This window comes from Phocoena sinus, chromosome 11 (assembly GCF_008692025.1).
Source record: "Phocoena sinus isolate mPhoSin1 chromosome 11, mPhoSin1.pri, whole genome shotgun sequence".
Classification (NCBI taxonomy): Eukaryota; Metazoa; Chordata; class Mammalia; order Artiodactyla; family Phocoenidae; genus Phocoena; species Phocoena sinus.
The window spans coordinates 17,415,946-17,440,168 of NC_045773.1; the positions used below are offsets into that span (position 1 = coordinate 17,415,946).

The window sequence follows — 24,223 nt, forward strand, 5'->3', positions numbered from 1 at the left end:
TTAAGATAGATATCTGTTCATAACCTCTTCCAGACCAGGCATCGTGAAGATAATTACACCTGCTACCTTAGTGTTTGCAAAAGGTGGCCTGTTAGCACCATGGTTTGCCAATACTCTCCAAGTTCAACTTCCAACAGAATTGGATCCTTGGCTCCCAGGAGCAGCACCCCATCTCCAGCTCTCTTAACCTCACACCCTTTTTTGCTAGTTAGTGTGTCACGGAGAACCAACACCAGTCAGATGAATTACAAATTGCGTCAAGAGGGCTCCCCTGGTGGCGCAGTGGTTGCGAGTCCGCCTGCCTCGGCAGGGGACACGGGTTCGTGCCCCGGTCCGGGAAGAGCCCACATGCCACGGAGCGGCTGGGCCCGTGGGCCGTGGCCGCTGAGCCTGCGCGTCCAGAGCCTGCGCTCCGCAGCGGGAGAGGCCACAGCAGTGAGGAGCCCGCGTACCGCAAAAACAAAACAAACAAAAACGCGGCAAGACATACACAGGTTGGGTATAAGACTAAGTGCGTGGGTTTCTTTGGAGAGATAGCCTTCCTGCCTTGTGTGTTCTCATTAAAGGCCAGAGGGGTATACGTGGCTACAAGAGCAAAGATCTCCCACCGAAACAGTCATGTGCCATCAGACTGAAGTTGAGGGGTTTCCAATCAGGGCTCCCTGGGTGCCTCTGGATTTAGGGGTCAGTCTGTGCCCCATGTGAAAAAGTGGAGGGAAATAAAAAGTAACATACATTCTAATCCCAATTCCAGACCCTTCAATTCCAACTTATTTTTTCAATCACTTTTTCATATGGATACACTTGGTGCTAATTTGCAATGTCATACGAGGTTTCCCGAACCGAATTTAGCAAATCAACTCCTAAAAGGAGTCGGAAGAGACCTGAGAAATCATTTGATCAATGAGCAGGAGACTCAAGGAGACAAATGGGGGCTGCTTAATGAACAAACTGGGATTTGAATTCAGAACCCAACACCCGTTCCCATAGCCCTTATGGCCACTCCCACGGGGGAAAGGTCGCTGTCAAGTGCACAGTTAACTTGAACGTATTCAGTCCTGTGCCCTCAACCAAAATATAAACACAGCTCACCAGTGGATGCCCTGGAGTGAACATCAGTCAGGAGACGTGAATCCCATTTTTCAGTGAGTCTGAGCCCCCAAGTGCCTGCGAGCACAGGCATTTCCTCAACAGGCGAGTTGAGGGATTTTCCTGGTTAACGGTGACAAGAGGCGACGTACAACTTCTGTCCTCCCAGATACGAAACCGTAGTTCCCAAGTAAACAGAATTTCCCCTGTAGCCAACAGGGATTTCTACCACCACAGCTGCTTACACGGTCATTTCCTTGGCCCATTTAAGAACGTGATGGAAACTATGGATTCTCCCCACAGGAAAATATACGTATAATACACAACACAAAAAAATTTGCATATAATTTTGGAGGCTTTATGTGCCCCCAAAGTCCATTCATGGACCTCTTCTAAAGGTACAAAAGTCTCAAGTTTAGACCAACTGAATGTGATAGCTCTATATTTTCCACACTATTTTTAGGTGCATTTTATAGCACTCTTTGATTTCAATGACCATTTTAAATATCAAGGAGTACATTTTCCCCCATTAGACCCATATTAAGGCAATTAAAATTCAACAAACCCCTGATACCTGTACTCTTCCAGTCGTGCTAACGGTCGTTTCTCCCAGGATTAAACCGATTTCCGAACTACGACGAGGAAAGAGTTCCCGAGGCTCCGTAACAGCCACTCCACTGGATGGATGACAACTTTATCCCTAAAATATAAAGGGAAAGAAATGAAGATTGATCACCCAGTGCTACACTTTCCAGTACAGTAGCCACTGGCCACGGCTGGCTATTAAACACTTAAAGTATGGTGAGTCGAAATTGAACTGTTCTGAGAAAACGGATTTCAAAGACTTAGTGCTCCAAAAAAGAGATGATGTAAACTATTTCAAGAAGTCTATGCGTGTTGAAATGTTAATACTTTGCATATCTTGGATTAAATAAAAGAATTATACTTCATTTCACCTTTTTTACTTTTTAATGTGGCTACTGGAAACATTTAAATCACAGATGCGACTCACATTTCATTTCTGTTGGATAGCACCAATACAGAGACCATCAGGTGTGGGTGTGCAAAACACGGGACCTCACGATCTCAGCAAATCCATAGGGCAGTTCTGCCAGGCGAATGGCCTTATCACCAGTTCACATTCAGACTAAGAACCTTGCCCAGATGAGTGTAGAGATGTGATTTGAATTTGCATCCTCCTGATGCCAAACCCTTTACCTTTCCCAACTCTGCCTCCACGGGCTTCTCAAGCAGTGACTCTTAAGTCCGTTTGCGTTATGCTACTCTTTGTAACCTAGTCATGATTACGATGAAAGAAACTGCTTCAAAGTGACAGGCATTTCACTCAGATCCCTTTTGAGTTTTAAATGGCAAAATATCCTAACACTCCTGGCAAAAGCATATGACAGCGTATAAAAATCTAGGAACTGGGGGCACTAATTAAGCTTTTCATCTTTTAAATGAAAACAGAAGACTCCAGAAACAAAAACCACAAATGTGACGAGATAGGACTCTACAATGCCTAGGGAATACGAGTCACAGAACTCATTAGGATTGTAAACTAAAGTATGAAAATTAACCAAGTAATTATCTAGTTGTAGCCTTAGCGGTAGGTTACAGGTTACTTGTTAGCAAGACTGCCCAGAACCAAGGAAGCAAACACAATTCTGCCAGAAGCAACTGCAACTCCCACTTCTTTTTCTGTTTCCCAGTTGTTTGAAGCACACTAGGATATCTGCAGAGAACAACTAATTAAAAAGAAATCATTAAAACGGAGATGAGAGGCAAGAATTCTCACGGCAACCGCTGTACTCTTCAATTTTGATTAAATGTGAATTCCCGAAAGCAGCTAGAAAACAAAGTGTGGTTCCTGGGGTTTCATTCAGATGGGTTTTTCTGACTACATGATCCATTTTCCTTTAGCTTCCAGTTTAAGCTAATCCTAAAAGGGCACGGTCCGTGGGGGCATGTGCTTTGCCTCTAACGAACATGGTTTTGCCTTTCAATGGCAGAACGCCGACCACATGCACTCAGCATCTTTTGAAAATGAAAAACGAGGAATTAATGATCCTTACTTGAATTGGGGCTATTGCAAACTTAAACTTGCTTACCAATGCAGTGATTCTTGTCAAAAGCCCAATGAAACTCCCTAGATGTCTGAGTCTCTCGAAAACACATTAGGATCACGTTGACTCGTGCGTTCATTCCTCCTCCTCAGCTGCCAGCCCAGACGTTATTGGTCTGATTTAACACTTTTAGCTCTGAAGGATCATGATCACCTCTGTGCTCTAGGCACTGTGTCAGAAGCCAGCATGGATTTGTTCAGCCAGGAGTTTTTGTGCCCACTGTGTTCAGGGCCGTGAGTTCTCACGGAGCTTACATCTAGTGGGAAAGAAAATAAAAATCCAGTCATCACACAAATACTTTTAAAATGTCAACAAGGTTAGAGTGGGAGAGGGGACGACGGACAGGAGAGCTAGTGACACGGATTTCAAGGAGGGTCTCTCACAAGAGTCATGGTTGAGCTGAGAGCCAGTGGATGAATGTGAGTTAACTAGGAAAAGACAGAAGTGATATTCCAAGCAACGCAAACAGCACGTGCAAAGGCCCTGTGGTGGGAGAGACATGGTTTATTTAAAACAAACCGAAAAGACAGCCAGTGTGGCTTGAGCTCATAAAGCACTGGAAGAGAGAATGGTGTGTAGTAAGAGTGGGGGGACAGGACAGAACCAAACACTTGACCATAAATCCCTATTCAATATGGCCGACACTTACGGAGCACCTAATATGTGCTAGAAACTATGCTAAATGTTTTACACGTACTAACTTGCTTAACCTTAAACTGCCTGTGAGATGGGTGGGTTTATTATCCTTGTTTTGCAGATAAGAAAACAAAGAAGACTTAGGGAAGCAACTCACTCAAAGTGAAAGAGATGTACAGGCTCAGGGGCAAAGTGAGACCAGTTCTTTGTACCCACACTTCATCACTCGGCTGGGAAGCAGCATCTCCATGACAGGGGCTCATGGGTTTTCACTCTGGGAGAGGTTCATACCTAACTGACTGTTTCTTAGCTCAAGCTGCCCTAACAAAATACCACAGGCTGAGTGGCTTCAACAACAGGAATTTATTTCTCACTTCCAGTCTGGAGGCTGGAAGTCTAAGGCCAGGGTGCCGGTATGGCTGGGTTGTGGTGACCCCTCTCTTTCTGGCTTGTAGATGGCTGTCTTCTTGCTAGGTCCTCACACGGCAGAGAGAGAGAAAGCTCTGGTCTCTCTTCTTGCGCAGACACTAATCCCATCATGGGGGCCCCACCCTCATGACCTCATCTAAAACTAATTAACTCCCCATGGTCCCACCTCCAAATACCATCACATTTGAGGGTTAGGGCTTCAACACATGACTTTGGGGGCCACAACATTACGTCGTTAAGAGTCTGGATAACCTGCCACCCTTTTCATCCTCTGCCTTTTTCCAGCCCAAGGATACATCTGTTTATAACCATGTTGCTTCCCATTTCTATGCCATGACAGGTGATAAGCTCAATAAGCTTAGTCAATTCACTTCTACAAATTGGCTTCTGGCTAGAACATGTTTCTGCATCCAGGGCTCCATGTGCCATCACCTGTCATGCACACACAGATCAGGAGCTTAGACAAAAAGTGAGTTTCCTCCTCCCTTCCTTTCCAGTGAAAGCTTTTCCTACCAGTTTTTACCACTATCCAGAGGAGGAGTACCTGATCTGACGAAATGGTCTCGTCACATGCATAATGAAGAAGGAAATTTCGTTTCAGGGCCACACAGCTTCTCTAAGTAGGCAGGCTCCTAAATGGTCCCCTGCTGTATAAACTAATGTCGATGACTCCTGTCAAATAGGGAGGCTTTCCAACCCCTGCTGCCACCCAATCAGCTCTTCCTGCCTTCATAAATGATCTCCGAAGTGCCGTAAGCAGAGGACACAAGGTCCCAAAGGCCCATCCACCTCCAGAAAGAAGTTTCTCGGTGCCAATGGACTGCATAGAGGGGCTGAATAAATCCTAATTACATACGATTTAAGCTCTTCCATTTTCTGAGAAGCAGGGTATTTGAGGCAAGGAATGTTGACTTTGCAAATGCCTAACATTTACCCAGAATGAACAAACAAAACCTGCCCACTTGGTTTTTGAGTTGAGTCTTAGGGACAAGGGGTATTGGGGGCTGATGGAAAAATGAGCTTCTAAGAACCCCCTTCAGTCTGACCTGAGCACTGTTGCCAGTACGTACGGACTTTGTTTCCTTAAGTACATGGGCATGCCCGCTCGCTGGATCCCAAGCCAACATTTTAAGCGGTACTTCCGTGGGGAGAATTATACATGACCAATTTTTAGCTGCGTTTTAAATCTTCTGGCTCTTGTTGACCCAGCCTTTCCAGGAATGTGACCTGGTTTCTATTTTCCACTCCATTAACCCTTTTGCTTTTCCCTCCTCCTTACCAGAATCACTTCTTTAATATCTACCTTATGTACCATGATCTCATTTTCCTTATGAGCAACAAGCACAATTTATAAGCCAGGCTTGGAAGTCATTCCTTCATTTAGCGTCAAGCGTAATTCCCAAAGAAGTATATACTTTGGTGTGTAGTTTTACATTTTGTAACAAGGCCACATATTAACTGTGTTTCTTAAAACCCACGGGAGCTCAGCGAATCCTCATCCTGTATAAAGAGAAAAGACCTGCAAGTACGATAGATCCACTACCAGACTCAATGAGCATGTTCAAGGTCCACAGGGTAAGCCAGGACACCTGCCTCTCAAAGTAATGCCTTGGGAGATGTGAGCAGTCAAAACTCCATAGCAACCAGCCGGTAACTCACATGATACCAAAATGCTTCAGTGCTATTTATTTTTTATCAAAGAGACACGTGTACGGTGCCAGAGAAAGCAGAAAATTTTGCATATAATTCAGGGGATTCACAGAAGCAATGTATCAGTATGATCTTAAGCAAAGGTGTGATAAATGTTGACTTGATCTCCTAGTCCAAAAAAGCCTCAGGTCATCTTCATGAGCTCGGACTTGGCAGTGGATTCTCAGATGCGATACCAATGCATGAACAACAAAAGAAAAATAGACAAATTGGACTTTATCAAAACTTACAACTTTGTACACCAAAGGACATTATTAAGAAAGCGAAAAGACAACCTACAGAATGGGAGAAAGGATGTGATAAATGTTTACTGTCTATAATCCATAAAGAACTCCAGTCATGTTGGATAGGGGCCCACCTTAATCCAACTCGTCAACAAAAAGATAACCCAATTTAAAAACAGGCAAAGGGGGCTTCCCTGGTGGCGCAGTGGTTGAGAGTCCGCCTGCCGATGCAGGGGACGCGGGTTCGTGCCCTGGTCCGGGAAGATCCCACATGCCGCGGAGCGGCTGGGCCCGTGAGCCATGGCCGCTGAGCCTGCGTGTCCGGAGCCTGTGCTCCGCAACAGGAGAGGCCACAGCAGTGAGAGGCCCACGTACAGCAAAAAAAAAAAAAAAAAAAAAACAGTTAAAAATAAACAAACAAATAAAAACAGGCAAAGGACTTCAGGTGACATTTCTCCACAGAAGATACACAGTTGACCAATATGCACATGAAACGATGCTCAGCGTCAGTAATCATTAGGGAAACGCAAATCAGAACCATAACGAGAAACTACCTCACATCCACTAAGAGGGCTGCTCTCAGAAGAACAGAAACTAACAAGTGTTGGAAAGGAGAGAAACCGGAAGCCTTGTACATTGTTGGTGAAAATGTAAAAATGCTAGAGCGGCTCTGGAAAACGGTTTGGTGGTTTCTCAAAAATTAAATGTAGAATTACCGGATGATCCAGTCATTTCACGTCTTGGCATATACCCAGAAGAACTGAAAGCAGGGACTCGAAAAGATCTTATTTGTAAACTAATGTTCATGGTAGCATTATTCCCAACAGCCAAAAGATGGAAATAACACGAGTATCCATCAGGAGCTAAACAAAATGTGCTGTAAACATACAGTGGAATGTTATTCAGTTATATTAAAAAAAAAGCAATGATGTTCTGATACACATCACAACATGGATGAACCCCTAAAACATTAAGTGAAACAAGCCAGACAAAAAGGGACAGATGTTGTGTCACTCAAGTTATGTGAAATATCTAGAAGAGGCAAATTGATAGAGACAGAAACTTAAGTGGTTACCAGGGGCTGAGGGGCAGAGGGATGCAGAATTACTGCTTAATGGCTACAGAGTTTGCGTTTAGAGTGATGAAAAGGTTTCGGAAACAGGTAAAGGTGATAGTCGTACAACAGTGTGAATGTACTTAATGCGCTGAATTTTGCACCCAAAAATGATTAAAATGGCAAATTTTATGATACATATTCATATATAGGTATACACATACGTATGTAAATAATCACAATTTAAAAAATAACTCATGTCTTCTAACGTCTCAGACCAAATTCCCCTTGGCTTCTTGGGTTTGTAGATTGTTACCAGCATTGAGGAGAGCTGCACACACACACCCGCAATCAGAAAATGAACACAACTGCCACATTTTATTCACAGTCCTAGGGGGTCCACAGTTTTTGCGGAAGTCCTCCCAGATGCCAGCGTTGGATCTCATCTGAGGTAGAATGGATCCAAAGCAAAAGGAAGCTGGTGACCCTTCATCTGTGCTGAGAATGCTTTTACAATTTGGGTGCCCAGGAAACAAATTATACCTATGTCTCCTGGGCCTAGGGACTGCTCGGGGCATGGGCCACGCCTACCTTAGTACTACAGAATTGCATATTTGTGCCCCCCAAAATTCCTATGTTGAGACCTAATTCCCCAAGGTGACGTACTAGGAGGTGGGCCCTCTGGAAGTAGTTAGCTCAGGAGGCCGGAGCCCTCATGAACGGGATTAGTGCCCTTATAAAAGAGACCCCGCAGAGAGGCCTCCCCACTTCCACCATGTAAGGAGACAACAAGAAGACAGCCGTCTGCAACGCAGAAGAGGGCCTTCCGCCCCAAACCTGAGCTTGCTGACATCCTGCTCTTGGACTTCCAGCCTCCAGAACTGTTAGAAATAAATTTCTGCTGTTTATAACCACCCAGTTAATAGTATTTCGTCACAGCAGACAGAATGCACTAAGACACTTGGTTTCTCTCGCAGGACCCATCAATTACAAGTGGTGCCAAATAATACCAAAACGCTTTTCAGAAAACTCCTTAAGATGCCAGATGGGAGGTACAAAGACACTTGGGGCTCTTCTGTAACTGGCAGGTCTGTGTCCAGGCATAAAGAAGGCTGGCCTCTTGTTGCCTCTGTGGGGAGATTTCATAGCACAGACTTCTCTCTAATCGAAAAAATGTAGGCACGAAGATAACTCTCAACAAGGGTTATCTCACTGCCCAAATTCTGGGAGCTCTTTTTAAAACAGTCTGGGGCTTCCCTGGTGGCGCAGTGGTTGAGAGTCCGCCTGCCGAGGCAGGGGACACGGGTTCGTGCCCCGGTCCGGGAAGATCCCACATGCCGCGGAACGGCTGGGCCCGTGAGCCATGGCCTCTGAGCCTGCGCGTCCGGAGCCTGTGCTCCGCAACGGGAGAGGCCACAGCAGTGAGAGGCCCACGTACCGCAAAAAAAAATAAAATAAAACAGTCTTGATGCTTAAATATCACGAGGTCTCCGATTGCAATCTCCCTCACACCGCCCATCCCATACGTGTGGATACCCACCATTCCCCGATCTCTCACTTGCCTGCTCTAAAATCTTACCCCCTTGAGGCATAAAGAATTGTTTTCACTTCAGTAATCTGACGGAACACCTGAGGTTTTCACTGGGGATGACAAGCTAACCCAGGTTCTACCCGTCCCACCTGCCAAGATTTCTCATGGATCGTGGAAGTGGCGAAATGAAGAAGGGCAGACACAGGGAGGAACAGCAAAGGGAGCTTTTCCTTCCTGCCTGCCGGCCTTCACTCCTTCTCAGTCCTTCAAGTATCTACGGAGCACCTACTATGTGCTGGTCACTCTCCTGGCACCAGGGCTACATTGGGGATAAGGCAGAGATGATTCCCCCCTCACAGAGTACCCATTGTGGCGGGGGGAGGCAAAAAAAAAAAAAGCACAAGTAAACAAAGAAAGAAAAAGACTTGCAAAGACTTGCAAATCATGTTAAGCAAACAAACACTGGTCTGAGAGAAGCGTTACCCACTAAACCAGTGGTTCTCAAAGTGGAGTCCCCGGACCAGCAGGACCAGTAGCACCTGGGATATTATAGGAAATGCAGATTCTCGAGCACCACCCCAGACCAACAGATTCAGACACTCAGGGGTCACGCGGTCTGTTTTTTCAAGCCCTTCAGATGACTCGATGCATGCCGAAGTTTGAGAAACACTGCAAATAAACAGAATTTTGACTGTTTGGGTTGTGAAGTTTTTTGTTTGGTTGGTTGTTTTTATCCCTAATTCTTAGAAGAGTCCCTGGACAAAGTAGGGGCTTTATAAAATATGTTGAAGGGACACTCAGTTGGGTTATTGTACTTTAAGCTGAAAAAGACCACTCTAAACACCTAAGCTGAGATCTGAAGTTTGAGAAAGAGACGGCCATGCAGAGTGTAGGCCAGAATGTTCCTAGCCAACTAGAACTGCAAGTGCAAAAGGCCTGGGGTAGGAAAAAACTTCCTATGGAATCAGACTGCCTGACAGGCCATGCCTTGCATCTTACGAGTCCCATCTCTGACTGTGGGATCCAGAGTCTTACCTTCTCAAGGAACACAAAGGTAGATCTCTTCGCTTAACGAGCAGGTAAAAAACCTACGCTTCTCTGTGAGCACGACTGCCTTTCTCGTGTGGCAGCACGTGTAAAACCACCAAGGAGGGCCTACTGAAGCCGAGGCCATCGTTTACAGAGCCTGGCTGGGTCTCCCCTCAGGATGAACTCTCAGTGACCTTGGACAAAGGGGCTCCCAGGTGTCACCCAGTAAGCAAGGCGGGAGACCCTGGGCAGTCTGACTTTCTACACTCTGTTCTGAAGCAGCTGAGTTCTCTTCACTTCAAGACAATAAACGAAGAATGCTCCCAGACAAATTCAAGGCGGCTTCATAAAAAGGAGATGAACGGCGGCAAATGAAAGAAAGCAACGAAAAACACGGCTGCAGGGCTTCAAGGTGCCTGGGGCCAGAGGGACGGGTTGGGGCCAAATCGAGGCTGCTACTCAGGACACTGTAAAGACCCAGTTCCGGTGAGCACAACACACAATGCCAGCCGGCCTGAGAGACTCCGAGGACGCCGCTCTCCTCCTCCCCTGAAGTCACCTTCATCCAGGAAAAAGATGCCATCTTTGCTCTAATTACATCCATTGGGAAATTTTCTTTTGTTGTTTTTTTAATGTTAAAAAGATTCCTGCAGAATATTAACATAGATACTTTTTAAAGTTATAAAGGGGGAAAGATGTGCTATAGATGTCTTTAAGATACCCACAACGTTTTTTCAGTTATAGGACAGTCAGGACGTAGATGATGGGCCAGAGAACTTTTTCAGTAAATATCTTAAGATATGTGGGCCCAGACACAAAATCAAGGACGTTAAGTAGGTACTTACGTAAGAAGAGAAAAAACACGTTTCCACAACTTTCATTGATGAATTTCAAAGTATATGAGAACAATTTTTAGTAATATAGGTCTACTAATGAGAAGAATGGAATTAGGGTGTGGAGGGGTAACATTTTGCTTACTTGGGGATCAAAGTTATTATAAATGTTCCTATCATCAAATCGATTACAAATATTTATCAGGGAAAACCATTCTTCACTCGTGGACTGTACAAAAACAGATGGCAGGTTGGATTTAGCTCGTGGGCCCTAGTTTGCTAATTTCTAGCTGAGACCCTGTATTAGTCAAGATTCTCCAGAGAAGCAGAACCACTGTGCACGTGTGTGTGTGTGTGTGTGTGTGTGTGTACACATACGTATGGATGAATGGATGAACGTAGATAGAAAGGTATTTTTTTAATAAGGAATTGGCTCACACAGTTATGGAGACAGGCAATTCGCAAGATCTGCAGGGTGAGTTTGCGAGCTGGAACCCATAAGACTCAATGGTGTAGTTCTAGCTCTAACCCTGAGGCTGGTCGGCTCGAGACCCAGGAACTGCTAATGTTTCAGTTTGAGTCCAAAGGCAGGAAAAAGCTGCTGTCCAGTCCAAAGGCCATCAGGCAGGAAGAACTCTCTCTTACTTGACAGGAATAGCAACCTTTTGGTTCTATTCAGGACATCAGGTGAGTGGATGAGGCCCACTCACACTGGGGAGAGGAATCTACTCTACTCAGTCTATTGATTTAAATATTCATCTCATCCAAAAACACCTTCACAGGAATACCCGGTATAATGTGTAACCGAATAACTGGGCACCCCAGGGCCAAGCAAGTGGACGCATAAGGTTGACCATCACAGACCACCACCATCCATATTTTCGGACTCCTCATGAGACCATGGTTCCAAAAATCAAGCATCCCTCTCTCTTCCCACGGCCCCAGCTGCCAAGAAGCGGCTGGAAAACTGCCATGGATGCAATGTAACCTGCTTTCCTAAAACTGAGAGTTACGTGTGGCTCTAACTACACCTGGACAGGTACAGCTCCATGATGCAGGTGGAGGATCTGGCTTTGTCCAGCTGGGGACCAACACGTCCCTGGAGATGCCACAGGTGCCTGCATCCAAGCCATTCTCAGGCACGCATGCGTCTCCTAGACTCCCTGAGGCGCCGTTTCCCCTTCCCCGCGCTCCCCTTCCTTCACACCCTGGGCGGAAAACAAATTTCTGAGTGCACTCTATACACACAAATGTCTTTCGCCTTTATTTCTGACTTTTGTCCAGTATAAGCTATTCTGTACTTCCTGCCTGAACTGCTCTGAGAAAACTCCTCAACAATCCGTCAGCTCCTAGCACATGTTATGGACTGACTCGAATGTGTAAGAGCCTCTGCCAGAGAGGTCACAAATGCCTTTGCCCTTGATTTTCCTGTCTGGCCTCTGCCTACCTCCCTGATAACAGATTCCTCTCGAGGAAATGAGTCCTGTGTGGCTTGAGCAGGAAAACAAGAGGGAAATGACTGGAAATATGGTTGGAGAGGTCAGGGGAGGCACCTGGGAGGAGTGTCTCTAGGGAAGTGGGGTGCTTTTCATAAGGATTTGATGAGATGACGTAAGCAAACCTGACTGATGCTCTGTAAGCATGAAATGAATGCTACGTCCCAAATATTTGAGGCTTCCGGTGCTGTGTATACCACAGTCTCCCACAGGTCATGGCGAGACAATGTTAACAGCCCCCCTTCCCCCAGCTTCCATCTGGAGTGAGGGATGCCATACTATCATCACTATCCTGGTGTTCCCTCACATTCAAAGTTATGGTTGAACTATGTCCTGCCCCACCGCGCCCCACCCCGCCCCACCCCAAGCACCTGAGAATGCGAACTTATTTGGAGAAAGGGTCTTTAAGGAGGTCATCGATTTAAAATGAGATCCTTAGGGTGGCCTCTAATCCACTATGACGGATGTCCTTATAAAAAGGAGAAATCTGGAGAGAGACACACTGAGGGAAAAGGCCATACGAAGATGAAGACGGAGATGGAGCTGATGCTTCTACAAGCCAAGGGATGCCAAAGATTGCCAGCAAACCACCAGAAGCGAGGAGAGAGGCCTGGAACTGACTCTCACCCACGGCCCTTGGAAGGAACCAAATCTGCCAACATCTTGACCTTTAAACTTCTAGCCTAGAACTGTGAGAGAATGAATTTGTTCTTCCCATCACCCAGCTGTGGTAGCTCACTACATCAGCCCTAGCAAACCAGCACACTGAAGCACAGAACACGGAGGAGAACGGGGCCCTGGCCTCCCTTTTTTATTTTTTTTTTTGCGGTACGCGGGCCTCTCACTGTTATGGCCTCTCCCGTTGCGGAGCACAGGCTCCGGACGCGCAGGCTCAGCGGCCATGGCTCACGGGCCCAGCCGCTCCGCGGCATGTGGGATCTTCCCGGACCGGGGCACGAACCCGTGTCCCCTGCATCGGCAGGCGGACTCCCAACCACCGCGCCACCAGGGAAGCCCTGGCCTCCCTTTATAGTGAAGTTTCCTATTGCTCCACTTGCTTCCTCTCAGGTAGGATCACTGCATGGTTTTTGAGTGCCTATGTAAAAGTTAAATAAAATCAGAGCCCGTTTCCAAAGAGCCAGGTAGAGGCGTCACCCCTGGGTCAATATGTGAGAGGAAGATGAGGTGGAAACTGGCAACATCAAGTCTCCAGACAAGAAGCAGTGGCCCAGATTTCCAATGTTAGATGACCAAGAAGACAGAGGAGCATCTGGTCCCTCCCCTAGGATTTCAGGGCTCAGAACAGCTACTGGGCCTCTGGCCTGCCCCAGAGCTGCCGGAAGGCGGCTGGAGCAACGGGAGGTTTTCATTCCCTCACCTCTGACCCTGGCAGCCTGGCCCAGCTACACAAAGGCCTCAGAAGCAGGGGAGAGAAGACATTTCACGGAGGCCCCAGAAGGGGCACACATCCTGGTGGGGAAGGAGGGAGAGTGAGGGAGCCTCGGCTGAGACGACTCACGCAGTCACCCCCTAGCAAGGCAGCTGGTGGTCAAACCTACAACACTTCATAAGGATTCTTCTAAACAGAAGCCATAATTCGAGTCTACCTCTGCTCTAAGGGTCAACAGCACAACCCTGAATATTTTCAAAATATCAGTTTACCAAGATGCTAAGAAGTATTATTCATGAAAACGTTCCATATTCTGAAAGGAATATGGATACGTTGGATTAAACCAAGTGAAACGTTATTTCTTGACTGCAGGACTCTGCAGTGACTTTGATATGACATGGCACTTTATCAGTCTCCAGAAAAAAGAAAGAAATATAACCACTTATGTGTGGAACCTAAAATATGACACAAAAGAACATGTCTATGAAACAGACTCACAGACACAGAGAACAAACTTGTGGTTGCCAAAGGGGAGGAGGGATGGGGGAAGGATGGAGTGGGAGTTTGGGATTAGCAGATGCAAACTATTATATATAGAGTGGATAAACAACAAGGTCTTACTGTACAGCACAGGGAACTCTCTTCAATATCCTGTGATATATCATAATGGAAAAGAATATGAAAAAGAATGTATATATATGTATAGCTGAATCACTTTGCTGTACAGGAGAAATTAACACAACACTGTAAATCAACTACACTTCAATGAAATAAATTTTTTCAAAAAAGAAATATAATCAACAAAGACTCCAATTTTATTTCATTACCAACTTTTTTTTTTCATCTTGCGCTTCTTTTCACAACACCCCATCACATCTCTGAGAACACCTTACTAAGGAAATTAATTGGAAGATGCTGGTAATGAGCTTTGCAGTATGGATAGAGAGACACACGGAAGAGAAAGCAGGAAGTCAGCCAATATAAAGCCAGCCAGCCAGACCGAGGCCCATGGCACCCGTGCAGAGAAAGGAAAAGTTAGTCACTGCCATTTTCGCCTCACAGATCCCTACCTGGGGCAGAAAGAGCTGGCGTCTATAGGAAACATTCTCCAGTTCTCCCACACCAAGGAATCAAACTATCATTTGAAGATTCGTTAGGCAGTTATTCCAAGCAGAAAAACTCAAAAAGCTGAAAATATGATTAGCTTTGCTGATAAGAGCAAGGCTGGAGGTGACCATAAATCGTTGATAACAGCCTTCTGCAGGCCTATCAGCTGGTGCAACAGGATCAGGAAACAGAAACTGAATTCTTTGCTACGAGTCCATTAAAGACGCCTTCTAGCCTAGGGCACACAGATAACCGGCCTCTACCTGGAAGCCTCAACAAGAGAGTCGAATAGGTTTTATCAGGTCCTCAGGCCATGCAGTCATAGAATTATAGAGTTGGAAGCTTTCTCAGGCTAACCTTCTCACTTTAAAGTTAAAGAGACTTAGCCCAGGGCTTCCCTGGTGGCGCAGTGGTTGAGAGTCTGCCTGCCGATGCAGGGGACGCGGGTTCGTGCCCCGGTCAGGTCCGGGAAGATCCCACAGGCCGCCAGGCCGCGCAGCGGCTGGGCCCGAGGCTGAGCCTGCGCGTCCGGAGCCTGTGTTCCGCAACGGGAGAGGCCACAACAGTGAGAGGCCCGCATACAGCAAAAAAAAAAAGAGACTTAGCCCAGGGGGGTGAGTGGTACTGAAGGTCACCTACCAGGTTCATGGAAGACCAAGAGTAAAAAAACCCCAGCTTCTTGTTTACACTCCATGCTTTTATCACTACATGATCCTCCTTTTACTGTGTCCCCAAGGGCTGTAAAAGTCAAGTAAAATCACGAAGAACCTGTCAGGTGTCTGGGAGCAGGTAGGTGCTAAAAGTTCTTAATATTTACTGAGCACCTACCATGTGCCAGGTACTGAGCTAAGCCCTTAAACCTCAGCTGGCTCTTAGAAAACCCCCTGAAGTGTGTGCCTTTGCACAGGTGAGGACGGCAGCCTTCTGCAAGTCTAAGTGACCTGTCCAAAGTCACACACACACACGGCAAGCAGCAGGGCTGCCAGGCACCCTCAGGATTTACTCCAAGGCCAAGGCTCTTAACCGCTCCCTGCAGGACCCTCTGACCAGTCGCGAAATCAAGAGCACCACTTTAAATAAACAAGACTACGTTTTCAGGATTTCCTTTAGAGTGCGAGGGTAGTCATAAAAGCAACGGCATGACTGAGAGTGATCCCATGAGGTCACTCTGCCTCTGTCCTTGTGTCTCCACAAGCAACCACTTCAACCCCCCCCCCAATCTTTTCTTTTTCTCCTGCCAGAATGAGAGCAAGCCTATAGAGTCTCTTACACAAGACAATACTCGGAGAAGCATTTCTCTATCCGCCTGCACGCTGGAACACAACTGTCTGCTTATTTACAACAACAGAATAATTTCTGTAACTTTCTCTCCATAAAAAAAGACACCGTGGACATTTTCCTGTGTAAATGAATAAAAATCTGCATCATCGCTTTCACAGGCACGTGGTGGACCATCACACAGGTACACACACGTCTTCAACCACGCCACGAGACGGGACTTTTGCACTGTTGCCTGTGTCTGACCCTCCTAACCAGCTCTGCGGTAAACGTGCTAGCAGAATCATCTCTGCACCTCTGTTCCACTGTTTCATCATTTAGCAGTCCCACGAGGGGAACTGCAATATCCTTTTTCATTTTGAGAGATACCACTTCCAGGAAAGCTGTGCCAACGCTCCACCGCCCAGCTATGTGGAACGTGTTAGCAGATCCCATCGCTAGACGACCAGAGAAACACCATCCACACTAATAACTGTCTGTTAGCACAGGGGGAGTACCCAGGCACCCAGGCATCCCCATCCCTAAGCCACCAGCACTTTTCAGCAGGGCCACCACTATAGTCTTTTAACTGGTCTTCCAAATTCAGTCTTGCCCACCCCACCCATGCTTCCTCCTTGAGGCAGTCAAAAATGATCTCTTTTCAATATAAATTTGATCATGTCCCCCCATGCCTAAATTCTACACTTCTCACTGCTCCTGTGAAGATTCCCCAGATCCTGAGGAGGACTACTCCAGCCCTACTGCTGCTCTAGCCACATTTGTCTTCTTCCATTTCTTCCAGAGAATTCTTTCCCACTCAGGACCTTAGCATACACAGTTTCATTTTCTAGAATCTCTTCCTCACCTCTCTCCCCGGTCACTCCTCCTCTCCTTTCAGGTTCCAGGTAAGATAGCATCTCCTCAGAGAAGCTTTGCCATCCACAGGCACCTTGCAGACTAAGAAAGGTCCCCCATCGTCAACATTCAGAGCACCTTGGAATACTTCCTCGATGTATTAAATTACTTCCTAAAATGTATGAAAATGCTAACAGTCACTTGAATGTCTGTCACCTCTGATTGACTCTAGGTTCCATGAGGACACCCGGAGACCTAGCACAGTGCCTCTGACGTGGGAGACGCTTGGTGATACCGTGATGAAGGACGGAATAAAGGGGGGTGGGGAGGGGGGGGGCGGTGGAACAAAGGAAGGGAGGGGGAGGAAAGGGAAAAAGGGAGGGGAGGAAGGAGCAGGGAGTTAGATTTGCCACTGAGATCTTCCAGGGAAGGCAGAAAGGAGGAGGAAGAACTTACAGTCGTGAGTGAAGAACTAGAGATGGGAGCTCTATTTTATCTCAAACTTGCTTTAGACTCAGCCATTGGATAAATATTGATCAGTGCCCATCATGTCCTAGGCCCTGCTGTAGACAGCAGAGAAGGTCCTTAGCCTTCTGGAGCTCATGTCCTAGAAGGATGGGAGAGGAGAGAGCAAAGAAACAACGAACCAGTACCTGAACAGGACGACTCCAGACTGAAGAAGCCTGTAACACAGGTGGGCCATGCAGAACGAGGGTGGACACTGCCACGGACGGGGGTCAGGGAAGGCCTCTCTGAGGAGGTGACATTTGAGGAGATGGCAACAAGAAGAAGTGAGGCCAGGGAAAAGCAAGAGTGGTTTTTAAAAATGATGGGGTCAACTTACTCTAAAGCTGAGGTACATCCAACCGGCAGAAAGAAACTGACATCCTTAGTACGTGGGTTCGATTCCTAGGGCTGTTATAATACCGTACCCCGAAATGAGTGGCTTAAAACAACGCTAATTTATTGTCTTATAGTTTTTGGAGGCTAGAAGTTTGAAATCGCGGTGATGGCAGGCCACGCTCCCTGTGAAGGCTCCGGAGGAGAATCTGTTCCATGTTTCTCTCCCAGCGTCTAGTAGCCTCGGGTGTTCCTTGAGTTGTATATACCTCACCCCAATCCTGACTCCAGTGTCACGTGACCATCTTCCCTCTGTGTGTCTCTGTCTCTATGTCCAAATTTCCCCATTTATAAGGACACTGGTAGGATTAGGGCCCACCCCCCTGACCTCAATTTACCTGGACCGCCTCTGTAAAGACCCTCTCTCCATATGACTGAATAAACTAAAGTTCTTAAAAAGGAAATTAGGGGCTTCCCTGGTGGCGCAGTGGTTGAGAGTCTGCCTGCCGATGCAGGGGACACGGGTTCGTGCCCCGGTCCGGGAAGATCCCACATGCCGCGGAGCGGCTGGCCCCATGAGCCATGGCCGCTGAGCCTGCGCGTCCGGAGCCTGTGCTCCGCAACGGGAGAGGCCACAACAGTGAGAGGCCCACGTACCACAAAAAAAAAAAAAAAAAAGGAAATTAAATATATCAGCTAATAGATTAAGTTTAAAATGTTTAAAAAGGTTTAGTCACCTATGTTTTTAATAGTAAATTATCTCAAATAACAAACAAAATCTTTAATGAGATGGCTAAAACGTGAGATTTATAAACAAGATCATGAGATTGAGAAATTGGAATTAAAAGTTTGCAGAAACACTAGGGACTTCCCTGGTGTCGCAGTGGTTAGGAACCCACCTGCCAATGCAGGGGCCAAAGGTGCGAGCCCTGGTCCGGGAAGATCCCACATGCCGCGGAGCAGCTAAACCTGTGCGTCACAACTACTGAGCCCGCGTGTCACAACTACTGAGCCTGTGCGCCACAACTACTGAAGTCCACGTGCTTAGATCTCATGCTCTGCAACAAGATAAGCCACTGCAACGAGAAGCCCGCGCACCTCAACAAAAAGCAGCCCCCGCTCTCCGCAACTAGAGAAAGCCCGTGCGCAGCAACGAAGACCCGATGCAGCCAAAAATAAATAAATACATAAATAAATTTATAAAAAAAAAAGTTTAAGGAAAAATTAGAGTATGACTTCGATACACTGAATTTTTTTAAGAACTACTAAATAATTTTTATACCATCCGGGATGTCACAAAACTCACATTAACACAAAGAAACAACTTCCCTACCTGCACCCAAGCCAAAGAATGGTATTGAAAGGAAAAAAAATTAATCCTTGTTTTGCTGTGTCAGAATTTCCGCATTAGGACAGGATGGTCATTTGGTATCTGTGTGTCTGTGTGTGTGTGCGTGCATTTTGATTTATCTTGTTTCTCTGTTAAGTGACTTCTAATACACTTTCCTTCACAACAGACTACATAGTTGAAGGACACTCTTCATTGCTGAGTTCTCTGCAAAGCTACAAAACCTGACCAGCAGACTGTATGAAACTCACTCTTCATACCCTCAGCAGCAAAGAATATTCTAATTTTAAAATATTAATTATTGGGATCTCCCTGGAGGTCCAGGGGTTAAGACTTCGCCTTCCAGTACAGGGGCTGCGGGTTCGACCCCTGGTTGGGGAGGATCCCACGTGCCTCAGGGCCAAAAAACCAAAACAACAAACGGAGGCAATAATGTAACAAATTCAGTAAAGACTTTAAAAATGGTTCACATCAAAAAATCTTGAAAAAAATTATTAATTATCCGGTTACCTTAACTTCCATTTCTTTGACTACTAGTAAAGGAAGTTTAAAAAAAAGCTACAAAATCTGTAATCACAACCCCCATGCTACCGCTTTCGGATGTGGCAGTCACACCAACGCCTCCCATCAGCATTACGTTACCCCGGGTTGACACCGCACCCCGTCATCTTCCACCCACAGGGCCCGAGGCCGGGGCCACTTGACTGGCCTGGCTCACATCTCACTGGCTGCTTGCAGCTAAGGCAGCGAGAAAGCTCATTTCCTCCCTGGCTCTCGGGAATGAGTGGCTGTGTTGGCAGCCTTCTGGGTCCAAGTGATGCAGAAGTGCCACTGCCCTAGCTGCCCTAGCTGTGGGCCAAAGCAGCAAAAACTCCAAGCTCTGGCTTATTTGCCCTCGAGAAAGGTCAGTTCACAGCCTGCGTTTTATATTCACCCACTGCAACATCGGAGCAACTGTCAGGGGAGAGCTAAACGCTGGTTGACTTTAAGCATTGAAAAGAGGGGATTAATCCTAACAAATAAGGTGGGTGGGGGGCTTTGAAAATGACCGGGCCGCGTTAACAACGGCGTGTTTCTGCACACAGAGGCACCGTCCTTATGGCTCTGCTAGGGCAGGGATAAACCATAGCCTCATAATATCTCCCTCCAAAGGGCTATGATAATCCTAGCTGTTGTCTGAGCTGAGCAGGTAACAGTGAAAATGGATGAAAAGTATATGTTTATGTCCTTTCTATTAAATTCAAAGCTATAAACGCGGAGGGCACTAAAGCTGATCATAGTGATGACAAATGCCTCCTTCTTGAAGAGCCCCAAGAAGGTTAAAACAACAAAGCGAAAGGCAGCAACTCTTGGTCCTGGAATTTGTCATCCAGCCTTCTCCGTGCTTTGGCCCTTCCCTCCCCGCTGCATCTAATTTATTTTCGAAAATACACTCTGTTGGCAGAAGGAGACTATGTGAAATCAGATTTTCTTTTTTCCTTTCTGGGTTGGAAGTTTAGTCTTAAGGTGACCTCAGAGCACTTCCGACAGCCTCACTCCATCCCAAACTCCCACATGCACGTAATCAATTAACTGTCTGTGTCCTCCAGCTCGGGGGAAATTCCTGTTTGCCCCTAAGAGCTCTGAGGTCAGTGTATGATTTAGAATTTCTCTGATACTCTCAGAGAAGGAAAACATCCGGAGCTGGGGCTAGGGTGAGGAACTAACCTTGGGTGTAAAATTTAAGGGGGTGCCAAAACCCTCAATGATAAGGGTAAATAATATTTTAATGCAATCCTTTTAAAAGAAATCAAAGTATCAACCTCTGGCCCTCGTGTTGGCCACCTGTTTTTGTAAATAAAGTTTTACTGGAAATCCGGGGCTGGGATTCGAGTAAGGCAAGTGAGGCTGGGTGAGGCAATTACAGGGTCACATCTTATGTTTATTTTACAATTTTGATATTTTCTTATCATGCATTTTGATGTTCTAAAAATATTACATTAAAGTCCTCTTTATATCTCGACTGCTAACCTTTCTGGCACCCCTTAAATGTTGTACTACAAGTGAGCACCTTACACCCCTCACCCCAGTCCCAGCCCCCTAGAGCCCACATCCCAACTTTTCCAAAGTTCTGTTATATTATAACTGATATTACCAAGCTGTTACTATTTATAGACACTGTTTGAAGGCCTTTTTAAATACATCTATTTGCTCATTGAATTCCCCACTGAGTGTGCAAACTAAGACACAGAGAAGTCAAGTAGCTTACCCCTGGTCACACAGCTAGTAGAGGACCTGGGATTTGAACTCAGAGATTCCAGCTCTGCAGCTGGGCTCAGCCACCAGTTCACTCTTCCTCCCTGATTTTTTTTTTTTTTCTTGTTCTGTTCCATTTCTAAATTTATTCTGTCCACTTTCTCAGCACACAGCGATTCCTTAATCCAATTTACCCAGCCTTTATGCCGGTAAGTTATCTCTACTGTCAGAAACACTAAGTGCACTGCCACCTAAGTGCACTGCCTAAGAATGCAATAAAACTTGTTTTTCTAACCAGCTAGATTGGTTTACGTGGTGAGATAAATATTGTGCTAAGAGCAACTCCAGCACATCTCAGGGAGAGATTGTGGTACCCACTCGGGCTGGTTGGTAAGGCACCCAGCACCCGGTCCCAGGATGCTCAGGGAGCAATGGCACACAGAGGCGGCTCCTTTCCTTTGTGTAAACCCTGATATTCTCGTTTTTCCTGCAGGCACTGAGGCGTGCGATCTGGCTGCCCAGGGTCACCCAGGTATCTGCTCTCCCCTTGAGTGGTTGCCACAGACACACGTCTGTTCTTCCAATCCCTGTTCCTTTTGGGGAGAAGGAAGGTTGTCGGCAATGGGCCTAGCACAGTAATTACTAGTGGCGCCTTAGGAACAATTATGAAAACACATCATTATCATCCTCACCGCTAACATTGATGGAGGCCTTAGTAGCTGGCAAAGCGGGTTCGCCGGGCTCTCCCGTGCCCAGGGCTCTACAGGTGCTACATCACTGAATAAGCTTCCAGGACAGCGTGGCTCAAAGCGCAGCGGATGACGCCTCGCACCAGGATCTCCAGCGATGCTCAAATAAAGAGGCCCCTTTCTCAGATCAAAAAGCTCCCAACTTCCAGAAGTCCCCGTCCGCCCTCTCACCTTACCATCTGCCTCCGTGTCCTGGCAGTGGTTCTGCAGGACAGAGTGACACTGCTTCAAGAGGCATGGGGACTCCGGCCCCACCACCGACAAGCTCTGGTCTCTGGACAGCTCACCCCACGCCTTGGAGCGTTGTTGGGGGACTAAGTGATGGCACTGATGGCTCTCCACCCCCTATTCCAGGCTGACACCTAACGTTTGAATGTGGCTGCAGGAAACAAAGTTACCACGGGGCTGGCTGACCTCATGTGAAATTCACGCCCACAAATCCCAGGTGCGCACCGAGAATTTCCAGGCCACCCGGACCTCTCTGGTAAGTTTACTTCCCCAGTTTCTCAACGACGGTTTCACGTCTTCTGTTTCCTCAAACCCCCTTGCTTCCCTCCTCTGCCCTCTCCAAGCCAACGCCCTAGGTCGATACTTCAGGAACAAAGGGGAAGCAGTGAGACAAGAGCTCCACTGTGACGTCCACAGCCTGACCTGCAGGCAGATGCCCCTCTCTGCTTAAAATTTCTGTTCTCATCAGGAAAATGTCATTATTCCTTAAAATTAACTGTCCTCTGGATGTTCCCCTTCCTGAGAGCTTAGATCCACTCTTTCCCGTGTCATCATTATTTCCCTGCCACTGGATCATAAAAAAAAAAAAAAAGAGCATCTCCCATTTTAAATTAAAAAAAAAAAAAATCCTCCTTTTTAATCCCAGGACCCCCTGCAAACATCACAGCATCTCTCTGTTTCCCTTCCCATCAGTGATTCATCTAATTCTATATCCTCCTGCTGTTTCTACTTCCTCAAAGCCTGTTTCCTTTGTCACTGATTCCAGCTGGACACCCATCCCCACAAGGGTAACTAAGGCCCCAGCGTCACAGGGGACCCTCGTGCTAACCAGGGCGGAGAGCACATTTCTGACCTCATCTTCCTCCAATTTCCCAGCGCCTTGCAGCGTATCCAATCACGCGCCCCTTTACACCCTCTCTTGACGTCCGGCCCACCACGATCCTCTGTCTGTCCTACCTGACGGCTGCTGTTCGGTGCCTTAATGTCATCCCGCCCCCTGGGCTCCCAATCCGACCGCCTGCACCACCCACAGTCTGGCAGCAGAAAACCTTCTGGGCTCCACCATACGCTCCTTCTACTTCATTTCGTCTAGTTCCTTGGCTTTAGATATCATTCATATGCCAACGGCTCCCAAACTTTTACCTGGTCCCTGTTCTCGACACTTACCTCACATCCCTCCTTGTGCACAGAAGACTCCAAATCGCACCACACCTCGCGGTGACGAGGAGACTCCATGTCCTGCTCTCCATGGCGCTCACGTGACTGTGTTCACTCAGCAAAAACTCATCCTTGATGACGGTTGTGTGTTTCTGTTTTTCTGGCTGCAAGAAAAAGCATTTTCCTTTTAAATTAACATTCTGGAACCACGCTCTCAGTTGCTCTTTTCTATAAACTTGCTCCCTAGACGCCCCCCGAAGAAGGCCCAAATCCCGACATGATCCTTGGTGATTCTCTTCCCACATCCAGCTCACCGGCACACCCTGCCTTCTCGGCTGCCAAAACAAAGCTCCTCTCGGCCCTCTCCCCACCAGCTGGTCAAGCCATCAGCACCTCTCCCTGAGTTCCTGGAAGTTTCCCGTGGGTTCTGTGGATCCTTCTTTACGCTTCTTGGTGACATCCGTTTCCACCTGCAGCATTTGCTCCAGCTGTTCCCGATGTCCCTGCTGCCCTTTCCCTTGGCCTTGGCAAAGCTGCCTCCCTCTGGTCACTCACAGGTCAGTTTAAATGTCCTGATTCCGGGGAGGCCTGCCCTGACCACCCGATCTAAACTAGTTCCCTCATAACTTTCCAGCACTCACCTCTTTTACTTTCCACACAGTACTGAAGACCACCTGACAACGCTGACTTTGCTTACTTTTTATAGCCTGTTTCCTACCGCCATCAAGAATACCAGTTCCCCCAAACACAGATTGTCTGTTAGCCTGGGCATCCCTACCCACTCCAATTTAAAACACTTCCTGGCCATATGGTAGGTGCTCAATAAATATATGTTGAAAGAAACAAATGTGCACAGCACGTAATGCATAGAATCTAGCCCAGAATAAATATATATATAT

General features: G+C 46.8%; 1 long non-coding RNA gene across 1 annotated transcript; it reads right to left on the reverse strand.

The window, feature by feature from the left end:
* Positions 1–1,610: 1,610 nt before the first annotated feature.
* Positions 1,611–23,455, reverse strand: LOC116761728. The gene is made up of 3 exons (XR_004352090.1): positions 23,334–23,455; positions 3,201–3,471; positions 1,611–1,789 (listed from the first exon to the last, which is right to left on the reverse strand). It is a non-coding gene; the product is annotated as an uncharacterized LOC116761728 (long non-coding RNA).
* Between the last annotated feature and the right edge of the window lie 768 nt (positions 23,456–24,223).